The sequence below is a fragment of the Lissotriton vulgaris genome, chromosome 6, assembly GCF_964263255.1.
Source record: "Lissotriton vulgaris chromosome 6, aLisVul1.2, whole genome shotgun sequence".
Classification (NCBI taxonomy): domain Eukaryota; kingdom Metazoa; phylum Chordata; class Amphibia; order Caudata; family Salamandridae; genus Lissotriton; species Lissotriton vulgaris.
This window is the reverse complement of record NC_141694.1, coordinates 1160980638-1161003792: the sequence shown is the minus strand read 5'-3', so window position 1 is coordinate 1161003792 and position 23155 is coordinate 1160980638.

Below are 23155 nucleotides of genomic sequence, written 5' to 3'. Positions count from 1 at the left end.
AAGGATTCCTCCTGCCCCCAGCTATGTCTCCCTGCCGGGCCTAAAAAGGCGCAGTAAGAACGAAACGCTCCCTCATAAGCCTTCCTCGTCCTGGGTGCTAAGCTGGCTGCCACGAGGTCTTGTAATCCGGGGCACCAATCAGCCATAGTGCTTCGGGGAACGGTGCCGCCACTAGGTCCGCTGTGGGTAGATAGCCCCGGAAAGCCTGCATGTGTGAACGAGAGAGTGCATCAGCTGCATTTTTTAGTACACCCGGCACATGTTTTGCCCTGAACTGTACATTCAATCTCATGCAACGTAACACAATTTCCTTCAACAGTCTCAAGATCCACTTGCAGCGGGCTGCTTCCTGATTAATGCACTCAACCACAGTCATATTGTCCGACCAAAACACTACTGAGCGGTCCCTGAAATCGTCTTGTCATATGGATACTTCGTTACATATATTGCGTTAAGTTAGCATGAGTGCATTACACGTTTAAACAGCCTTTTTTCCTTCGGCTTCAGTTTTGCACACGACACATACTGGTTGTTGTCGCCTTCACCCTAGAAGCGGTGAGGTGGTTTATTTGAGAATAATATGTTATTTCTATGCTATCAGCTTTGCCTGGTACACTTGGTACAACTGTCTGCACACTGAGAGCTGCACACTCTAAAATTAACCTAACACAAGGTTGCTGGGAGGCTTGATCCTCGCACCACATTAGACATAACACAAATAATGTTGATGCCAACATTTTGGGCTCTACGCGGGTTTAAGATAGAGTTACACGGAATGAACGTAGACACTTGGTGCTGCGCATGAAGAGAGCTGGTAGCTGTTGATGTGAACTGCTCCTACTGACATTGAGAGGTATGGGGCCGCCCTGCTAAAGCCCAAATGAGACCTTCTTAGATATAATATAATATGCTAGATAGGGTGCGCGAAATATAGGTGATATAGATTTCTATAGAAATTGCATTATAACATGCTAGCACCTTTTGCTTACTATGGATTAGTGACTATGCTGCTGACTCTGATTTTTATAATCTGCATTTTGGTATTATACAAGATACTGCGTTTGAGAACTTTGCATTGAATAATAAATATTTCAAACTTGCACTTGTGTTCTTTGACTCTCAGTTTTGGTTTGAAATGATTATATAACGAAAGAGTGTTCATGTGTTCCACGACTCCTGAGGTATTCTAAAGATCATGTTCTGGTTTGTCTAAGACATGGATCATTCCATAATGATCCATGAGACACTGTAGCTAGCTAGGTAAGGAGATTTCTGACACTGAGATGAGTTTTTGGATCATCCTAACTCACTGAGGTTCTAGATCTCTATGCACAGTTCTGTGGGAGAACGGAAACCCTGCTACAGTCTGGCCATGCCAACAGAGCCACCCAAATGGGAAATAGCTCCAAGAACCCAATGTTACCTATTAGGCCACTGGAGTGCCACCACGTCGGCCCTACTTGCGCCGACCATCGGTTACCAAAGATGGCGCCAAATCCCACGCTCTCGGCTGAATCGGTCCACAAACCCAGTTCGTCCGACGATGCTGAGGGTGTGTTCCACACTACTCGACCGTTGAAGTCCGCCAGAAATGCCAACCAAATGCGCATATCCTGGCGAACCTCTGCCAACAGTCTCGTGCGGTGGTGTCCCTCCTTGAGGCCGACCATAGCTTGTGCAATGGAGCGTGAGAATGGGCGAGCCATCGGTATTACTCTCAAGGCAAAGTTAAGCTGACCCATTGTTTGTTGTAACTGGTGCAGGGTCACTTTTTCTTTGCCCAGGCATTGTGTTAAGGAAGCCCTGAACTTGTCCACCTTCTCCATTGGCAAACGGAAACATCCCTCCACTGAATCGAGCTCAATTCCCAGAAACTCCAGTGAAGTAGATGGCCCCACCGTCTTACCTGGTGCCAATGGGACTCCAAACTCCTGCATGAGAATGCAGAAGTCCTACAGTGCCTGTGCACATTTCGCATTGCCGGCCGGCCCCAAGAACAGGAAGTCATCTAAATAGTGCATCACTTGTCTATGCCCTGTGGCCTTGGTGAATGCCCATTCTAAAAAGCAGCTGAACATCTCAAAATAAGCACAAGAAATTGAGCAACCCATGGGCATGCATTTATCCATGTAGTACTTCCCTTGGAACGTAAATCCTAGCAAGCGCTGGTCCCGCGGGTGTACCGGGAGCAACCTGAATGCCGATTCGATGTCCGATTTTGCCATCAGAGCACCGGGGCCCAGGTGATTCAATAGGGCAACGGCATCGTCGAACGATGCGTACCGAACTGAACAGACATTCGGATCAATGGCTTCATTCACCGAAGTGCCCCTCGGGGCCGACAGATTGTGAATGAGTCTATACTCCCCTGGGTCTTTCTTCGGGACCACTCCTAGAGGTGAACACACGAAGTCCACCACCGGCGGGCATGGGAAAGGTCCTGCTACCCGCCCCAAGCTGACTTCTTTGGTAATTTTTCTGGCTGCCACTGCTGGGTTGTGTTGGATGGATTGCTGATTTTTACAAAAGGGGTCCCCCGAAAATTTACCGCCGGGATGTTGAAGCCATATAGGAAACCATTCCTCAAAATCCCGGCGGATACATGATCAGGGTATTTGTTCAACCAGGGAGTCAAAGCCATGATGTCGATGGGTGAAGACGATTGTTTTCCAAGCATCACCTCACTCTTGCTTGGACCCCCCCTTTCCTCCAGAACCACCGTTCTTGGATCTACAGCTACTCTCCGGGTGTGAGAAGTTCCCACAGCCCGCGCAAGCATGCCGGAACCTACATGTTCCCTGGGGTCTGTTACAGTTACCTCTGTTGAAACCCCAACAAACCCCGCGCTTGCCCCCATTTCCAGCGGACTTGGGCTGTGATTCCCCACCGGCGCTTGCTCGAAAGGGCTGCGCTGGCCTTTGCTGAACTGTCCCAGGCCCGAGGACGTACCTGCCGATCTAGGCAAGAGCTGCCTGTGCCACGATACCGTGTCGAGGCAATCCCATGTCAAAGTCACATCAAATTCTTTAGACTTTCGGAATTGCATGTCATATCCTTTCCACTCATTCCCCCCGTACATGTTATAAAAATCCATGATCCTATTCTGGTAACAGGATAGTTCGGGCAACACTTCAGGCTTACGTTCCCCCATTACTGCCGTAAATATAGAGAAGGCCTTCACCCAGTTCACTACGGTCTCGTCGACCCTAAATTCCGCCATCTTGGCCCGAAATACGCTGGGGTGCCATAAATCTTTCTGGGTCTTTGCGTATTCCATCTCACGATGGTCGGTCAATAATGAAAACATATTAACATACTTGTACCCCCATATCATTTCCTTTGTGGCCGCTGGGATGTGCTGTGCTACTCTCTCGCGCCTTGAAGGCACTGAACTTTCCCCCACCATTGGCAATCGGTTCTTACCGGGTTCAACCGACGTGTCTGTTGTCTTTTCCCGGCCAACCGTAGCTACTCCTGGCGCCACCTGTGGGGAAATAGAAGGAACATTTGCTGTCCCGGCTTCTCTCGACTGCCGCAACTGCTCGATTATTAATCTAGCTTCCTCGGCCGGATCCCTCGCAGCCACTGCCCCCCCTGCTTTCTTTTTAAGCCAGGGCAACACTGCCGCTAACTGATGAGCCAGTTCTGGGGGCATCTGATCATCATTAACCGGGGTAATTACAACAGGGATTGGTAAACCTATATCTGGACTCGGTACCGGGCTGTCCACCGGTGTGATGGGGGCAGCTGGGGGTACCTCAGGAACCGGGTCCTCCCCGGAAACCGCCCTCTTCTTAATACGCTTCCCCCTACCCTCAGGGCCGACTCCCGGCAAGGCCGGGCCTATCACCTTCTTAGGGCGGCCCGAGGAGTTGTTCTGGGCCGCTAACTGCTTTTTAACCTCGGCCAAACCTCGACCGATCGAATCTACTTTACCCAGTTTTCGGTCCATGATCGCCATTCGGTTCGACAAGGTGCGCAGTACCTTCTCCAGCTCGGAGCTCTTTCCCACTTTTTTGCCGGCCATAGCTTTGTTTACTCTGCTCTAGTCGATCGACGAGGTCCCAGATCCTGCACACTCCTGGGACTGAAAGAGAAACAACAAGATTACAAGTTCTCAAAATTGCTGCTTGTTCCGTTGAGGGCTCACGAGCACCGAGTGGTGCAGCCTTCAGAGCACTGGAACAAGAGGACGCTTCTTCGGATTCCCGCTCTATTTATCCGTCTGCGGGAGGGCGGGGGCCCTCCTCGGGTACGCCCACCTGGGTGCGGTCTTCCGGGCGGGTGTCTAGGACAACCCCTTCTATGTGGGAAGGGCGCGCTCCGGCTACGCCGCTTTGGGCATACCAGCCGAAACACGCCCCCCGCCCAAAATGGTTTCCCGGGGGGATCGGGGCACCCATCCATACGTTCGGGGGGACCGAGTGGTCTTCCCTTGCCACGAGACACCCACATATGCAGCTTCATTGACTTTAAGCCTCATTTCTTCAGAGACCATACTGTGATTTGCACATGCACTGAAGTTAAATGATTCCCCGTGGAGAGAAAATGAAAAAAATCCGTTCAGCGATTATTAATCGTCGCTTGAAAAGTTAAAATAATATTTTTTTAACAAGTGGCTGTTTTCTTTCCATTACATCTGACAAATTCTGTGTTGGTACACAAAATATATGGATCTTTTAAAAAACATAAAGGTGGCAGAATCTGGTGCTAACCTATGATGGCTGCATGAAAGCAGTGCTCAACCAAACAGTTTGTACACATTGTGAGGTGCCCAGCAGATTCCTTGTGATCAAAACTTGCTGCTAGTGGTGCTTGGGGATGGTGATCTGGTGATTCTGCATTAGCTCTGTCCTGCTTGGTGACTTGGCGGTGCATGGTCTCAGAGGCCTCACAGCCACTGGGGCAGTTGGTGAGGCTGAAGCAGTACATATGTCTCTTTTGCTGTGTCGCCCAAACCGACTGCTGGTGCCCCAACAGCCCCTTAGCTCCACAGTAAAAGTGCCTACCTGACACAGCATATGGCTGTGCGTGTGAGATTCAAGTGAGCTCAGGGAGAAGAGCTGCTCCACTGCCAGTCACGTGCTGGACCTTGATGCCACGGCCAACAAATAATTCAAGGGTATCATATTTGTATGTCAGATGAAACCTTGTGGACAATTAAAGGAGCATGCTAGCTGATTATATTTTTTTATCAAATATAACTAGGGTGACATTGGATTATGCGCCTCCCACCATTCTTCCCTGCCTCGATCCTCCTCTACAACTTCGGCCCACCAATGAGTAATGCAGAGCGTGCACTGCGCAGGAGCCCACTAATGTTGAAATGCCCAGCTGAACTTTTAGTTTTGAGAGCAAATTATTGCATGGGCAACTAATGGTGGCCTCAGTCTGATAAGGTATCATGACCCCATTCTGTATTAATTAATTCCCCTTTCAATAACAAACCCCTTTACTCCCTCACCCAAGCACTGAATCCATACTCATCATGGTACTGAGAGCTGACCTGCTGAAAAGCACATTTCTCTCTTAACACCAACATACATCTGAGAACCTTTCAAATAAAGTTCCCTAAATATATGACACCGGCAGGGGAATCATATTACATAAGTGCTAACTGCCTGACTTGCAACGAGGTATTGAAAACAACCAGTACAGGACGCACCATGGACAACTGACTACTCCTTGAACTAAAAGGGGCACACCCATCCATGTACACGATGCAATACACATGTTTAAAATTATTGAACTCATTTCACTTTCACATTGACCAGCAGAAACTGATACTAGATCAGTCGCTTAACAAGCCTCTAGCCAAGAATACACAACCAAACGAGATCTGGTCGAGGGAAGTCCCAAATGCCATAAAAAGGGCCCCATGAATGTAAAAGTACTCATTTTCAAAACTATTAGTGGGCGCTAATTACACAGTTCTGTCCCCTGCTGCCGGGAATACACTAATAAAGGTCTTCTCTAAAATGTAAATACATATTTATGTTGCTCGATTGCTGTCTGTAGAGAAACATCCAAAATCCAATTAATCTGTTCCCAACACTGTCAATACCTGGTGCAAATTAATTTTAAGAATCACGGGGCAAGGTGACACCAAGCAGGAGAAAATAGCCTTTGAGGCCAGACAGACGGCTTTTGTTAATTTCCCCTGCACTACCCCGCCAGCCGTCACTGCTCACAACTAATAAAGCAACTACAAATATTTTAACACATGGCTTACTGATTGATCTGTTGCTGCTTCCCACGCAGTTCAGACATTCCGTGGCAGGCTGGAAAAGGCAGGTGGTCAGTGGGGTAGCTAGGGAGGGGCGGGTGGTGCAAGTACTGGTAGGTTAGAAGTTCATTACTGCCTGCGCCACGCTACTGCCATGCTGGCAAGATTTCCGGCCTCTTTCTGCACCGGCACATGTCATGCAGATTGAAAGCACGGTGCCTCGGTGCGAAAGGCAGGTGGCATAGTGATGACTCAGATGACGAACAACGTCATCCTCCTCATCCCGTCCCTACCCCACAGCTAAGCTCAGTTAAGCCTATCAGAGCAGCTGGTTTGGGTGAGGGCGCAACAGCTATTAAAAAAGGACGAAAAACATTAAAAGAAAATAAAGGGTTACAAGATCAAAATGCAGGGGCGAGCTACTCACAGGACCATGGCGAGCTACCGGTAGCCCGCGATCGACCGGTTGGAGACCGCTGTTTTAGACATATTTTCTGGTCTAAATCAATTTTCACCGAATATTCAGCAAGATTGTCAGGAATTTTTACTGTATATGCTTGTTGTATTGCAAGATGAAGGTATAGATATTGAAAATCTTTTTGGCCTTTCTTATAAATGGCAACATGACTGTGACAATTGTTCGTTTTCAAGTAGTACTGTATTAGACAGTGAAAGATTTATATATTTGACATTACAAGACTGCAAATCAGTGTATTTTAATAATCTAGTTAGAGAAGCAAATCAAAACATGGTATGTACCCAATGTAACTCTCAAATGTTATCCACATTATTTATACAAAGATATGGACAGTATGTCATTTTAATGCTCCAACGATGCAGACCTGATTGAACAACTTTAATTAAAAAATTTGTGGCTTCTCAATTATCAATTTCAGGAAGAACTTTTGTAACTGTAGCAATTATTTTCCATGATGGTCCTTCTACAACATCAGGACATTACACAGCTTATTTAAAATGTCCAAAAGGCTTGACTCATTGTATTGATACTCAATTAACTTTTAAACAACGTTTGCCTTCCGACTTACCAAATTCTTACCTACTGTTTTTACAACCCACATTTTAGGGAAAATAATTGGCCTAGGAACATTAGTGCTGTTAAAAAAGGTTAGTCAGCTGTTGAGAATTACTTTGTGAGTGAAGGTCATCAAGATAAAAAAAAAAACTTGTATTTGTAATAGAGGTAGTGTAAGTGTTACGTGATAGAAAAGACGGAGCTTTTGATTCAGAAGGTTGGAAAAAGGAAATATAAGAGTACTATTAAGTAACTTCCAAATAAAGGTCATTACGCATACTATTTGGCCATGAGGAAAAGTATGTAAATCAAAAAAGGAGTATTTCAAGAAAATGTTGTTAATATATGTTGGTACATAACTTTATTTACAGAGTATACAAAAGGAATAATAATGTTTTTTTATTTTGTGATTGTTGGACATGTGCTAATTTTTACATTATTAATGAAAATTATTAATGAAAATGTTGAATGTTTTTTTTTAAACATAATCTTATTGAATGTGTTTATTTTTTACCCGCTGTCATGTGATGAGTAGGACTGAACTCACTGTTTTTAGTGAAATTCAATATATTCTGAGAACAGCAAAATAAAATGTATAACATATTGTACAAATTATTTTGTACTTTGTATTGTGAAATATATATTATAACTCAATTTTTTTCTCTTCCACAGAAATTATATTTATAAGGTAAGTATGACAAACAAAAAGTACTTTTTCATCACTTTCTTAATTCTCTTTCTTTCTATCCTTTCTTCACTCTCTCTCTTACTCCTTTACCTTTCCTCATCTTACTCCTCTTCCCTAATTCTACTTACTCCCCTTCATTCACCTTTACACTCCTTCTCTCACCATCAGTACTCTTCTTTCAACCTCACTCATCTTGTCCAACTCCCTCTTTCTCCTTTCTGTCCCTCACTTGTCTTTTCTATCTTCCTCCATCACTACCCTTGTCTTGCTGTGTCGATCAGTCTCTTCTCACTGCCCCCTTACTCTCTTTCCTTCACATCATTCCTCAGTGACCTTCACTCACTTCACTTCTTTCACTTCGTCACTCCCTTTCGGTCACTCCTCTTTTTTCCATCTGTCTCTAAGTCTGTTCCTCTGTGTCAGTCAGTATAACTAATTTACTCCCTTACAGTCTGTCACTCTCCTTCTGTTTCTCTCTTTTACTATCACCCTCTCTCTCTCTCCACCAGTCTTCCTTTTCTTTTCTCTCTCTTTCAATAAATCCTTCTCTCTCACTTACTTCTTTTTTCTTTCTTTTAATATGCTTCTTTTTCCTTCACTTCTCTTCCCTCACCCTTATATCCCTTCACTCACTGTCACTGCCCTTCATTCAATCTAAGTCCTCTTCCCCCACTTCATGTTCTCCTCACTGTGCATCAGTCCTATTCCCTTTCTCTTGCTTCTATTCTCTGACTCACCTTCACTCTCTTTCACTTACTCCATCCGACAATATCCTTCCCTTATTCCCCTTTCACTCAGTCTAACCACTTCACTCCCTGTTAGTTATTTGTTCTCCCTCTCTTTCTCTCTCCCACTCTCGCTCTCCTTCACCCTTCCCTTCTTTCCCTTTCTGTTTCCTTCACTCCTACTTTCTTTTGTGTTGTGAAATATATATTATACCTCAGTTTTTCTTGTCTTCCACAGATACTATTTTTTTTTAAGTTTTAAAATCTTGTCATTATTTATAAGGTAAGTATGACAAACAAAACATACCTTTTCTTTACTCTATTATTTCTCTTTCTATCATTCCCTTTCTTCACTCTCTCTCTTACTTTTCTTCATGTTACTCCTCTTCCCTCATTCTCCTTACTCCCCTTCATTCACCTTTACACTCCTTCTCTCACCATCAGTACTCTTCCTTCATCCTCACTCACCTTGTCCAACTCCCTCTTAGCCCTCTCTGTCCCTCACTTATCTTTCCTATCTTCCTCCATCACTACCCTTGTCTTGCTGTATTGCGCAGTCTCTTCTCACTCTCCCCTTACTCTCTTTCTTTCACATCATCCCTCACTCCCTTTCACTCCCATTCCTTTAGTCCCACACTCCCCTTTACTCTATTTCTCTCTCCTTCTGTCTCACTTAGTCTAACTACCTCACTCCCTGTCAGTCACTTGGTCTCCCTCTCTTCCTCTCTCACTCTCTCTTTCTGTCTTTCCCTCACCCTTTCTGTCTTTCTCTTTCTGTTTCTTTCACTTCTACTTTCTTTTGTATTGTGAATTATATAATATAACTCAATTTTTTCTTGTCTTCCACAGATGCTATGTTTATAATAAAAAGTAATAAAAAAAATATTAAAAACGTGTAATTATTTATTAGGTAAGTATGACACGCAATAAATACTTTTTCATCACTCTATTATTTCTCTTTCTCTCATTCTCTTTCTTCACTCTCTCTCTTACTCACCTTCCTTTTCTTCATGTTACTCCCCTTCCCTCATTCTCCTTACTCCCCTTCATTTACCTTACACTCCTTCTCTTACCATCAGTAGTCTTCCTTCACCCTCACTCACCTTGTCCAACTCCCTCTTTCCCCTCTCTGTCCCTCACTTCTCTTTCCTATCTTCCTCCATCACTACCCTTGTCTTGCTGTATCGTGCAGTTTCTTCTCACTCTCCCCTTGCTCTCTTTCCTTCACATCATCCCTCACTCTCTTTCACTCAGTCAACTTGTCTTTCTGTTTCCTTCACTCCTACTTTATCCCTCGGTCCCCTTTCCTCTCTCTTAATCTCCTTCCTTCTCTCTCATTCCCCTTTCGTCACTCTTATACCCATTCTCTCACTGTTAGTGCCTTTCACTCACCCTCAGTACTTTTCCCTCACTCCCCTTCCCTCACTCTCCTTCTTTCACTCCTCTTTCCTCACTCCCTCACTCAATCTCATTTACTCCCCTTTGTTTATTCCTTCCCTCACTTTTTTTGCTTCCATGTTTCTCTCCCTGTCTCCCTTTCTCTCACTCATTCTAACTGCCTCATTCCTTCTTAGGTGCTTGCTCTCCCTTTCTCTCATTGTGTCTAACTGTTACTGGCCTTCATTCACCGTCACTCCCCTTCTCCCACTCAACTTCCTTCTATCTGTATTTCTCACCTTTCACTCCCCCTTGCTCTCCTTCTCCTTCTCTCACTCCCATTTTCTAACTCCCTCCATCCCCTCACTCCACTTCTCTCTCCCTCACTCCACATCTCTCCCTTTCTCTTACCCACCTTTTCTTAAGCTCATACCCCTTCTCTAACCATAACTCCAGTTCTCTCACTTTCACTCCCATTACCCTGCTCTATTTCTACTTCTCCCTCTCCATCTTTTACTTTCCTTCCCTGTCTCCGTCACCTGCTCCCCTTTTCCCACTTCCCCTCCCTTACTCTTTTTCTCCACTTACCTCACTCCCCTACCCTTAGTCCCCTTGTTTCAGTCACTCTTTGACTCCCCTTTTCTCACTCACCATGCTACCCTTTCCTCACTCATTTCATCAGTCCCTTCCTCCCCTACACTCAGTCATTTCAGTCATTCATTTATACTCCACACATTCATTCAAAAAAAGTACGATGCAGTATATAAGAGATAAAGCTCTTCTTGGAGAAGTGAAGTGAGTTCTGAAAAGAACAGTTTTTTTTGTCTTTTATTGTATTTCTTTGTAGTTTGTTAACAGTTTTATATTTTTTTGTATTTAAAAAATAAATAAAAATAAACAGGCAACAAAAAATTGTTAAACTGGAACAAAAATAATAAATGAAAAAATTAACTCCGGCGGCATATGTGCTGAGAGATCCTAAGATCAATTAAGTTCACACTCTGTTCGCCGTAACATAACATCTCTTTGCATTGATTGCATAAAATATGCACCTTTGAAAAATGTGGCAGAATGTCCAGCACTGTTGATGAATGCGATGGTGTTGCCGTAGAGGTGCTGGCCGCAGCAGGTGGCAGATCGCTGGCCCGGGCTTTAGTAGATGCTGATGCAAAATTATGTGGGTGCACGTTCCTCACATGTCGTATCATGGTTTAGATACTGGAAGAGTACTTCTTCTTAGGATCTCCCCTTGATAGGACACTCCCATAGATTGTACATTTCACCTTCGGAGCATTAACTTTTTTTTGCCCCTCAGGAAATGTAAAGAATTGCCAGATGAAGGAATCTTTCACTTTCCTGGCACGTGGCTCCTCTTGTACCACAACAATATCTGAATCGGATGAGCTTTGTTGTTGTTGTTCTGCCATTTTGCTGATAATTCAAAGCTGGAAAAAAGCAGAGGTCCTTCTTTCAGTAAACCCAAAGAAAAAGTGAAGGAAGTGGGTGGGGTTTTTGAAGATTCTGGAACAGAAACTACTATTAACCAATCGAAAGTGTTGTTTTCGAATCACATGACTTGACGTGCGCGCACAGGTGCGCGACCGTCGCATAAAAATTGAGTTTTACCCGATTTTCTTAAAAGTTTCAAAACGTGAAAAGGAGGCAAGGAAGAGACTCCTTGACCCCCTAGGCCTTCTCAGGGGGTCCCTGAAGAACCCTGACGGGCAAAAAAACTTACGAGGTGCGCGCACGGAGATCGCACCCTCAAGGCACAAGTCACTCAAAAACAATAGTGGAGAACGTGAAAATGAGGCAGGTTAGAGACTCCCTGACCTCCTAGGCCTTGTCAGGTCACTGCATTCTACACTTTTCTGTGAGGCTAACACATATATGCCAATTGGTTTCTCCCTTGGTTGCCATGGCAACCGAAAAATCAGTCAAAGACATAAAAGAGTAATCTATGGCTGTGCTTAATGACAATGCAGTTACTTTTTTACAAATAGTGAAATAACAAAACATAATACATTTGTAAATAATATTCATCACTATAATAGAGTTAAAATAATGTCACTCCACTTAAGTGTGTCTTGAAATGTTAAAAAGTAAAAATAACTAATAATCCAAAGGTTGTTTTCCCCGGAATGTCAAGTGATTCAGATGGTGTTTGCTCCAATACTCAGCACATAATACCACCAATAGCCACTCAGGATCTGGTACTAGGAGGCCCAATTTTTCTGCTGTATGATAGAGTACAAGAATCATAATTTAATCATAAACCTGACTTGAAATGAGACATGAGCAAAAATACTGCCCTATATGAATACACGCCAAGGTAGAGAATTGTGCTGGCCCTACATTGATAAAGTCTAACCTCTCCCTAATGGGCAATGGCACAGTGAGTACCTGAAGTAAGAGCCAGTATGATAATGCATGCGGAGTGGCTGCACCAGATCGTGTGAGTTTGCTAGATGGTGGACAATCAAGCCCAAGTGGGCAAAGACCATATAAACAATAACTACCAAGATGTGTACTATGCTGTCGGTTCAAAGAATGGGTATAGGTGATTAAATGTAAGATGGTAGGGAAAACCGAAAAAATAAAAACAAAATAATTCCAGAAGGAGAAACAAATTAATCTGAAAATGATAAAAAAGAAAGTGTTAAAAAATGTTTCAGAAGACTGGTACAGCAGTCAGGATGAGGCAAGCTAGTTTGACTATCATAGGTAAACATTAAGGGCTTCATCTGCATTCATCCCATGTGGCATCTTGGAGTTGAGCAGAATAATATATCTAGACTCCAGCCTTCTAAGGGCCAATTGTCTGTCGCCTCCCCTTGGATTTTTTGGTACGTTGTCAATGACAAAGTACATGAGGTCTTGGGCCTTGACTGCGTGACAGGAATTAATTTGCCTTGCTACAGGATAGCCCTGGTCATCATACGTTATTGCCCTCAAGTGTTGTAGTATACGTATGTGTACAGGATGAATTGTACTTCCAACGTACTGTTTGCTACAGGTACATTGCAGTTTATATACCGCAAGGTCGGTTTTACAATTGTAGCTTCCACGGATAATGAAGGGTGTTTGTCTGAAGGGCAAAGTCACTGATTTCGTATTAATACCATGCTTACAAGCTTTACATTTACTGCCCCTTGTGAATCCTTTATGTGCTTGTAGCCAGTTAGGTGGTTTTGTTACTGCTGGTGCGTTTTGCACCAATTGTTGGCGTATGGATTTAGCTCTGCAGAAACTAATCAATGGTACTTTGGCAGGGTAGAGCCCAGCACCGGATCAAGTTTCAGAGAATTCCAGTGTTTATAGATTATTTTCCTGAATCTAGTGTGGTACGCATGGAAACTAATAATCAGTCTGGGGGTGTCAATTGTCTCAGTATTTTTCTACTTCGCTGCTTTATCTTTAAACAGTAGGTCTTTTCTTGGTATTGACTCACTTCTTCTTCTGGCCTTGGTCAAGGTTTCAGACTTATATCCTCTTTTTCTAGCCTGTCGAAAAGTTTTTGGTGGACCTGTCTAGCCCTCTTTCTGTACTGCAGTTGCGCCTCATAAATATATATATATAAATTTAAGAACAGAAATATGAGGAAAAAACAATAGTAACCCCTTGGTTGCTGGGGTAATTTTCCTGCTGTGCTGGGGGGCGGGCGTGCACAGTGCCCCGGAGCTCATGACGAGCTCAGCTCATCATGAGCTACAGTGCTCCTGTACTCATGACGAGCTGAGCTCATCACGGCCACACCCGTTTCAATAGAACGTTCAGCAGAGCAGGGGAATTATCCCAGCGTGCGAGCGTTCTAATGGCCATGACGAGCTCAGCTCGTCATGAGCACCGGAGCACTGTAGCTCATGATGAGCTGAGCTCGTCATGAGCATGCAAGGGGTTAACCACTTTGGGCCTTATTTCAATGTTGTCGAATGCTTTCTGACCAACATGGAAGGTTTACTTTCCGACTGGCAAATTACAATGTCAGTGGTCGGATTGTTAACCAGCCAGGGAAATAGACTCAGTTCCAATGGGCTCAAGTAGCCCGTTGGCGAGTTGGAAGCCGATCATAATCCCTTAAGGATGGCGTTTTCACCATCAGGATTGTGATGTTAGTTTCAGACAGCCTTTCCATGTCGGTCTTTCTGAAATGTAAAGGCTGTCAGAGAGTGAATTTGGGGGCACCTAGAAGGGGCCTCTTTTCCCCTGGCCTTCTGGTTGAGGTCCTGGAGGAGGGCACCTATGGTGCCACCCTTCACATCCCTGCACATGAGGTGCCTGCCACACGGTGCAGGGATGTGCAAAAACTTCAATTGTTCAATGAGAGCTTGGGCTGCAGGCAGTATCGGGACACAGCACAAGCTCCCATTGTAAAATTGAAGTATGTTACCGTATCATGTGGGGTCACAGCCTAATTGTGGTGCCAGGACTGCCGACTAGAGGTCAATTGGTTCTGCATACGCTGCGATGTCAGTGGGAGGCAACTCCGACCAACATCGTAATCAAGCACTATAACATTTAAGTAAACAATGTTTAAAACTTTTAAAAGAAAAATACCTGATATCTCCATCCACATTACTCAAGTATCCATGATATCTCGACATCAATATAAATACCATCAATTTCCTGAATTCAATATTCAAGATCTGCACTCACATTTGGCTGTTGAAATTTATTTCAGTTTTCTAGTTGTTAAGCTCTCTAAATGTTGGTGTCTACACTAATAGCCTGATTATGATGTCATTTTGAAACTGTTCGGATGAATGGGTTCCAGACTAGTTTTCAAACGAGTCAGTCTGGTGAGTCCAGACTACCGATTACGGTGCCTCCCAACATCGTTTGGTCAGACTCGCATTGACTTCAATTGGAGCGTATGTTCCGAATGAGAACAAAGGCTCCTATTGAAAAAAGGGGGGATAGGGAAAACCTTGCATCCTGTGGCTGGCACTCCATGATGCCTACCACATTGTGCATGGTTGGAAAGAAGGGTCAATTGGGTACCCCCATGGGCCAAATTCAGATGCCTCCAAGTGAAGGGGGGCCGCAACTGTCCCCCAAAGACCGATTCCGAAAGCTGTTTTGTCTCGGGGAAACTGAATCGGAATGGCTTTCCAAATTGATCATCATTATCGCCCGTCCAGAAACCGTCTCCATTAAGCTGTACGAATCTGCTGTAAAAGACTCAGCTGTCCAGATGTGTTTCAGAACTGATTTGAAAAACTGTACAATTTGGTAGGAAACAAGGGTTGTGAATCAGATTTCACAATGCTGAATCCCATCCGGAGCCCTTCCTAGCGACATCGTGATCAGCTCCTATGTAGTTTACCATGATTTTCCCATTTTTTTATATTGGCCATAACACACTGGCAGTCCTGGGGTACAACAGGGGTCAAACCCTTGGTATATATATCTTCTGTGCACTGTGCATGTATTGTTTTTACAGGGTTCATGACTTCAGTGATGCTTTGTAATATATGCAGACTGATGGTGTTGGCGATGTACTGAATGTTGTTGGTGTTGAAATTGAGCAGCTTGTTTCAATACAATTTGGATTTTGGAGTTTGTATTCAAAATGATTCAAATGAAACTTTAAATTCTATGATGAACAGTGGTGCTGATTAAAGTGCCAGCAGATCGTCAGAGTCACACATAGCATGTGTCAACTTGGCAGTTCTGTTACAGAAGTGAACGTGTTTTTCATTTTTGACAGTGCAAAGAAAAACTTTTTTTACATACTCCTAGCAGTGAGAGCGGGTGAAGGTGCAGCTAAAAAAAGTTTTGAACAGTATCTTGATATAAGGTAAATGTAAAAAAGGCACACATTTTATTCAACTGTCTGACTAAGGTGTAAGAAGCCAGGGTGATGTACACTGCTACCTATCTTGGTTTTAAGATCTGTAGTGATGTTAGTGAAATTGTTAAAATCAATGTATATGTATCTTCTTGTTAAAGCTATCCATCTCCTATGAAGTTGGTATCAGTTACCTATTACAATTCTGTGTGGATGTAATATTAATAAAATAAATCTCTTACCTTAATTTCAATGTTTGTATCTATTCCCCTTTACATCCATGATACATTTTAAATGTTTGGAAGCTGCAATTAAAAGCTTTATATGCGGATACAGAAAGTAAGAAGAGCTATTGATATTATTAAGCATCATTTTAAAGGGGCAGTCTAGCTTTACCCGATCTTCAAATAAATTACTGGACAAAATAATGGCACAAAAGAAATCAACTTTTTTTGCACCAGGTATAGTACCACATCTCTTCCGAAATGGGCTATGGGCAGAAGTTTAGAAAATAATTGGTTAGCTCAAACGACTCAACTTATTAGAAGAGAGTGTGTTTTAAGATCTTGCTTAGTGTTTTGACAAAATTGAATAAATGGGTCAGTCTATATGGAATTAAACCTGTAAATAGATATTCTCTTTTTCCAGTGACCCACCCCATCCCACCCCAATCTCTCTAGAAAACATAGCAATAAGAAGTGGGCTAAAACTGGCTTATAAACCATTGACTAATTTTTTAAGAACAGCGTAGTAAGCTCTTCTATTGATTTGACAATGAGTTTTGCTGTCAAAACCAGATTTCTCGAAATATCTTCAGTTTTTTTCTGAAACAGAAAGTTAATCTTTTTACACATAATCATGTTTTACCGCAATGTTTATACTCAGAACAGTCAAATGTAAAGATCATGGATATTTACAATACATTTTCAGCTACTCTGATGATGAATTGTATAAACTTTCTCATAAATGCTCTTCAATGCTGGTTCAGGAAATAAGCAGTTTTGATGTAGCTAAATGACTTGTCTCAGGATAAGAGTTGTACAGGTCTGCAACTTTTCGACTCTAACACTTTAAGATTCTTAATATGATATGTTATGCCCCCATAGATTGTTTACATTCAGTTGTCAAAATTCTTAACAGAGCAAGAGTGCAGGAACCTGGTCCTATTCTGGAATGAAGTTACTGGTGGTTTAGTGGACCTACTATCAAGGATAGAACACTAATTAGTAAGATCATTATACCGATTTTGACAATGAACTACCCAGTAGCCATAGATTTGTTATTTCAAATGTCATAACCGAGGCCAGGCTTTGTATTACTCTTGAATGGTTTAACTCAGATCAACCAAGCATCACTAAATGGTGGAATATGATGTACCATACATATGAATTAGAGGCAGCCAAACAGGGGAATAAAGGCAGCATGTATTTTTAGAAGAAATGAGGTCCATTTGTTTGTATTTACTGATCTTAAATTAGCCAGTGTTTTTCTTGTACCTTTCTATTATAATTTTTGGGGATGTTTCTTAACCTATGGTGTGATTCGACCTCAGCGCAGCATGTATTATATATGAATCCTATGTTGGGGTTACTTGCATTTAATGCACACATTAAAATATTTTGATTAATTGAATGAAGCAGTGCTTCATCCTCTTTCTAAGAGCAAAAAGAAAGAGGTTTTTTTTAATGTAGAGGAGTCCGTCATGTATCTACGCAAACAATCCATAGTAAACAAAAAAATACAACAGTCAATATAATGAGATGAGAAAGAAATACTCCTGTGGGAGGAGGCAAAGCACACTCTGTGTATTTTATTTTTGAACTTGAAACATAAGGTGTGCCAGACATCAATAGCTGTCTGAAGTCAGTCCTAAAAATGCCAACAGTGTGCATTCAAAGCACGCAATAAAAGATATTAGTAGCTAATACTGGTACATCATATGAAAGATTGGGAAAAAAGTTTCACTTTTCTAACCTTGATGACATTTTGTCTCAATGCCTTTAAATATTCTTTTTTTGTATTACATTATCACATTTTAATGTATTTCACTCCAGTGATGACTGAGCATAGTGCAAACGTTGAAAAAAAGGGAAATTCTAAATTTCTTTCCCAATATCGAGAGATAATGCACTTCTGCTGGAGATTCAGCAATTTCCTTCAGAAACGACAAAATATTTTATTACCATCAAACCTCTGAGGACCTTAGTTATTTCCGTCTCTTAAGTGAATTCTTGAACAACTGGGCTTTAGACAGCAATGCAGTCATGCTTCTCTTCGGTATGGAAGATGTGATATTAATGCAACATGCCTCATTGGTACTAAAAACGCTCCTCCACAGAACGGTGGAGGAAATTCATCTGATGGTTACTTGTATGTATTTACAATTTCCCTGACAAACTGGAGGCTTTCCCATTAGTTGTTTTGCAGGTCCTTGAAGGCCACCAATTACACTTTCTAAGTCTGTAATGTCAATCAATACTCTCAAACTAGACCTTCAGGTCCTAGCATTTCTCACTATGATGTAGGTAGGGGGCCTTCTCCGGAAAATCAAAGTCATACAGAAACAGAAACATGCTCTTACATTTCCTACACTTAAAAAGTCAGTTTTGACCTGTTTGATTGATCCTCCTCAGACAACCTTGGGTATTTGAAAATGAATCTGTTTCTGGCGACAATGAATAAAAAGTTTGTATTGTGTAGAATACCTTAAACGTGGACCAGTGGTCAATTACTACAAACCCCATGTAAGACACAAAGTGATCTGTGAGTAAATCTGTGTCAATTTCAGCATTTTCACCCTGCATTCACATACAATTTCTCCTGTTCACAAAGAAGGAGGAGTATATTTATTAAGGTTTGCGCTCACATAATCAACAAGATGTAATAAGCCTTACCCTGGTGCTAATGTGAGGGAAAGTGTCACAAACTATGTATTAACCTTGACAAAAGGATCTTTTCACTGAAAAGTTGCACTTTTCACAGCGCAAAAAATTGCTTTGCGTGAAGCGGGCATTACTCGAGCAAATCAACACAAACACCCCTAGGGTTTGACTCAAAGGCTGATATAATGAGATAAACAGTTCGGGCTTTCCATTAAAAACTAATGCCTATGTGAAGCAGCACACTCACCATTGCGCATGGCACAAGGCAGTGTCTCATGCAAAGCAGCATTCTTTGAGTGCCCATGCAGCAGATTACACCAGCAGCAAGTCAGTCTTAGTATGGTTCTGCACTGTATTCTCTCTTGAGCAATGCTGCACAACAAATGTGGATGCTGTGTTGCGCTGCATAGTAGTTCATCTGCTCAGTGAACTAAATTGCTTCTATAATTTTGTGTTGTGTTGCGCTACGCTAACTTCTGCACAAACTTTGATAAATATATGCTGGGCCAGAGGCGCAACTAGAGCCACACTTCAGGGGGGGCTAATACTTCCACCAATGGGGCAGGACAAGCATTTCCAGAAGTGGGGTCGTAGCTATCCTCATAGATAGTAGGAGAAAAACAAGTGACAAAGTGTGCAATTTAAAAAAATTGGACCAACTTGATAATATAACAAGCATGTTTTTGTAGATTTGGCACTGTTCCTAGGCTACTCACAGTGATCTTTGAAAAAACAGATTACACTGCTCCTAGGCTAATCACAGTGATCTTTAAAAACAGTTTGAGTGCACTGACAAGAAAAAAACGACTTCTATAAATTTGAATTCAAAGCACATAAGACATGCTTTCACAAAGTTATTTCAAGACAACACCCTTTTCTTCCATTTCCCTGATTCCTTCTGTGCAGGACAATTTGCTTGTGAAATATTTACTATTGCAAGTCCAGAAATATGCTCCAGTGCCATTAATGACTGATGGTACAATTTAGCTAACCCAATTGCATGCTGCAAAATATTAATAAGTGAGGCTGCACTAATGTACAGAGCTCAAAATATTAGGCTTAGTGGTGATGGAGCAGGATTACCAGCTTGGGTTTATCTCTAAAACACCCTACTCACCTGGGCCCATAAAACATTCATAAAATAAGCTGGCAATCTTACGCTGGCGATCAGGACTTATTTTAACTTGTAGTGAGTTACACCTGTACACAATTCTTACCAATACCGTATCACCTTTGTTCTCAATTTCCTGTGGTCGATAGATCAGGCTGTTAGCATAATAGGCATAAATGACATTTACCTTTATTTGAATGACCACAGACTCAGGAGGGTTTTAAAACCTTTATCTATGCAATAATATTGACAAATACCAATACATGTCAAACACCAAACTTTTCAAAGAGAAATAATGATCTAAGTAAAGATATAAAGACTTAGTAAAATTTCATGATGTTGGTACCTGGGATGGTGGAAAAGGGAAATGGTACAAGGACATACCACCCAGAATTATATTTACCTAGAATGGTGTGAGGACCAACCCCTGGCCAAGGGCTAGAAAAAGGGGCTCCCGAGTAGTCAGGAGCCAACAGTTCAGGACAGGTGCAGGACAGGACAGGTAACCTATTCTAAGGGCAACGCCTGCGTTACACCCCTCTCTGGAGCTACTCTCAAATCTCCCCTTCTAGATGGACAGGTTCGTCTTCTTCAGTGACCTGTCTGGCTCTTCTCTCTAACAGTCTCTCCTTTCTTGATTCTTCTGTCAGAGTGCTTGGGCAGCGTCTCTGAACTCCGTGGCCTCCGGCGTCTTTTGCAGCAATGATGGGTTGGTGACAGGTCGGTGATAAATCTGACAAGTCGGTGACAATCTAACTGGCTGAGCCTACCTTAGTTATACTATTCTCAGTGTATGTAGCACCCCAACATGTTTCAATATTTGTGTATTCCCTACTGGTGATTGGACAATGGGATGGGGAGAAGTCATCACACCATACTATGTAATGTTAATTTTCCTAGGTTCATTGTTCTATGTTCCCTCCCCTTACTTAATTTCCCATACTTTATTTTCCCATCCGCATTTTACATTGGGTTTACAACATTGTATGCAAAACTTAGTTTTCTGCTTCCCCTCTTCGGGTCAAGAGGTGCTGTTCCCAGGCGCAGCTTCTGGTCACTGTACTTTTGGCAGTGTTTCAATGTCATATCATTCAACGTCCAATGCGCCTGCGTCTACCTTGAGAAGATGGAGCTTTCAGTCACCCTCCAGGCCCAAATACGAACTAATAATAAAGTCAAAGAAAAACATGTTAGAATACAAATATAAAGTAATGCACTGTATACCACTTATTCATACTCTAATTTCCTTAATTTATTTTAGCTATTGCATTAGCAGTTTAGTGAGACAAGAGAGGTTTAATTTCAGCCTAGCATGTGCATTATCATGTGAGTTTCAAGCGGACATTTTAAATACTACTTTGCAGCTGCAAAGATTTCCCATCGAAGTAAAAGACGTCATACTACGTAGATGCAGTAGACGCATTCGCAGCACAGTTTCAGCGTTTTCAGAAGTCATATTCATTCACTCGGATTACTCATTAGTAAAGCACATTTAAAAGCTTCCCCTAGATAAAGTAAATGTTGCGTTGTACATTTGGTAGTACTTACAAAACATGTTGGTTACATTATTACATATTATTTTGAGAGGATTGAATTCGAGCAAGTTTCTTTACGTACAAAACCTCCATCAATCCCCTCCATCAATCCCCTCTTTGATGGCATTCTATGCCATCACTAATTTCTTGAACCAGATGCCAACTTTAGCAATTTCCCATTTCTATTTCTTCTATCACTTTGGTATTTCCTCTTCCTTTTCTCTTTTGAAACCCTTTCATTCTTTTGTGAATATCTCCTTTTATTTCTTCAAGTTGAATTTCATCATATTTTCTTTCCCTTCCCTTTTTATTCGCTCCATACCATTTTCTTTTCCTGCAGCATTTGCACCAAACCATTATCGTTAAAACTAATACTGTTTTTCCTATTATTAGCATTAGTATTTCACTTATAATACTTCTCCCTATATTAGAAAACCAACTACCTATAGAAGAAATACTATTTGTTAGTTTCTTCAATACACTGTCAACTTCCAGTGGTTTCAAATCTTCTTCCAAATTCGTGGTATTTTTGACACACTTTCCAATTTCAACATTTTTACAGGTATATAGGTGCAACAATGTTGCGCCTTCAACATTTTACAGACTCTGCCCTCTTTTGCCAATATATTTCAAGAGCAAGTCGATTTTGCAAAATCATAGATCTTATTGCACTAAATGTATCTCCGACAATTTCTGAAAAACTAACCCTTTTGTTGCATGTTAGTCCGTTATTTTCTTCATTGCTTCCAGTGATTCTTTTTACATGATACACCTTTGGGAATACAGACTCTGCCCTCTTTTGCCAATATATATCAAGAGCAAGTCGATTTTGCAAAATCATAGATCTTACCGCAACCATTTCGGTATTGATCAATAAAAATCCTCCAGCAGTGTCAGTTGATAAGCGATCCACCACTGTTGATAATTTACAAATTCTTTGTGTATTCAGAATTACTCCCACTGAAGGTATCATTGCACTAAATGCATCTTCGACAATTTCTGAAAAACGAACCCTTTTCTTGCATGTTAGTCCGTTATTTTCTTCATTGCTTCCAATGATTCTTTTTACATGATACACCTTTGGGAATACTATTCCGAAATAGCAACTCCCATACCAGTGGTCAGGCAGCTTAAAATAAGCTTTGTTCCCACATCCATAATAAATTCCATGAAATACTGGATCTGTTCCACCTTTTAGTCCCCATTCCCCTATTATCAGAAAATTGTGCTCACATTCACTGGAACCAATATATATATTATTATACTCTGTTTTTAACCTATGAAGACAGATTTTCCCTTTTTTCAAGGTCCAGTGACATAGCAGCATGAGTCTTGCCAGTTGCAATAAAGTCTTCTCTCTCAGCCCATGTAGGTATCTGAGGTTTCGGTTCAGTGGCCCTTCTATGGAAATACTGTCTCCTCTTTTCTACTAAATTCAAACATATCTTTTCTTCTTCATGTAGCTTACAGGTTACATTGTACTTATGTGCTTCAGCTATATCTATTGTCTTCATAGTTAGAAAATATTCACCCTTGAATTGTGAATCTCTACTACTAAGGACAAGGTTCATATTCTTTTGTAAAGGAATTTCAGAAAAAATGACATTTACATTAGAATAATAATATTGTAACTTTCCAGTGCTGTAAAATAAACTAGCTAAAATATTACATGAAATACCATATGCCAATGGTAAATGATGATATGTTACTCCTACTGCTACAGATGTTGGCATTTTCATGCACACATAACAATCACTAACTTCCATGGTTTCTACATAATGTACCAA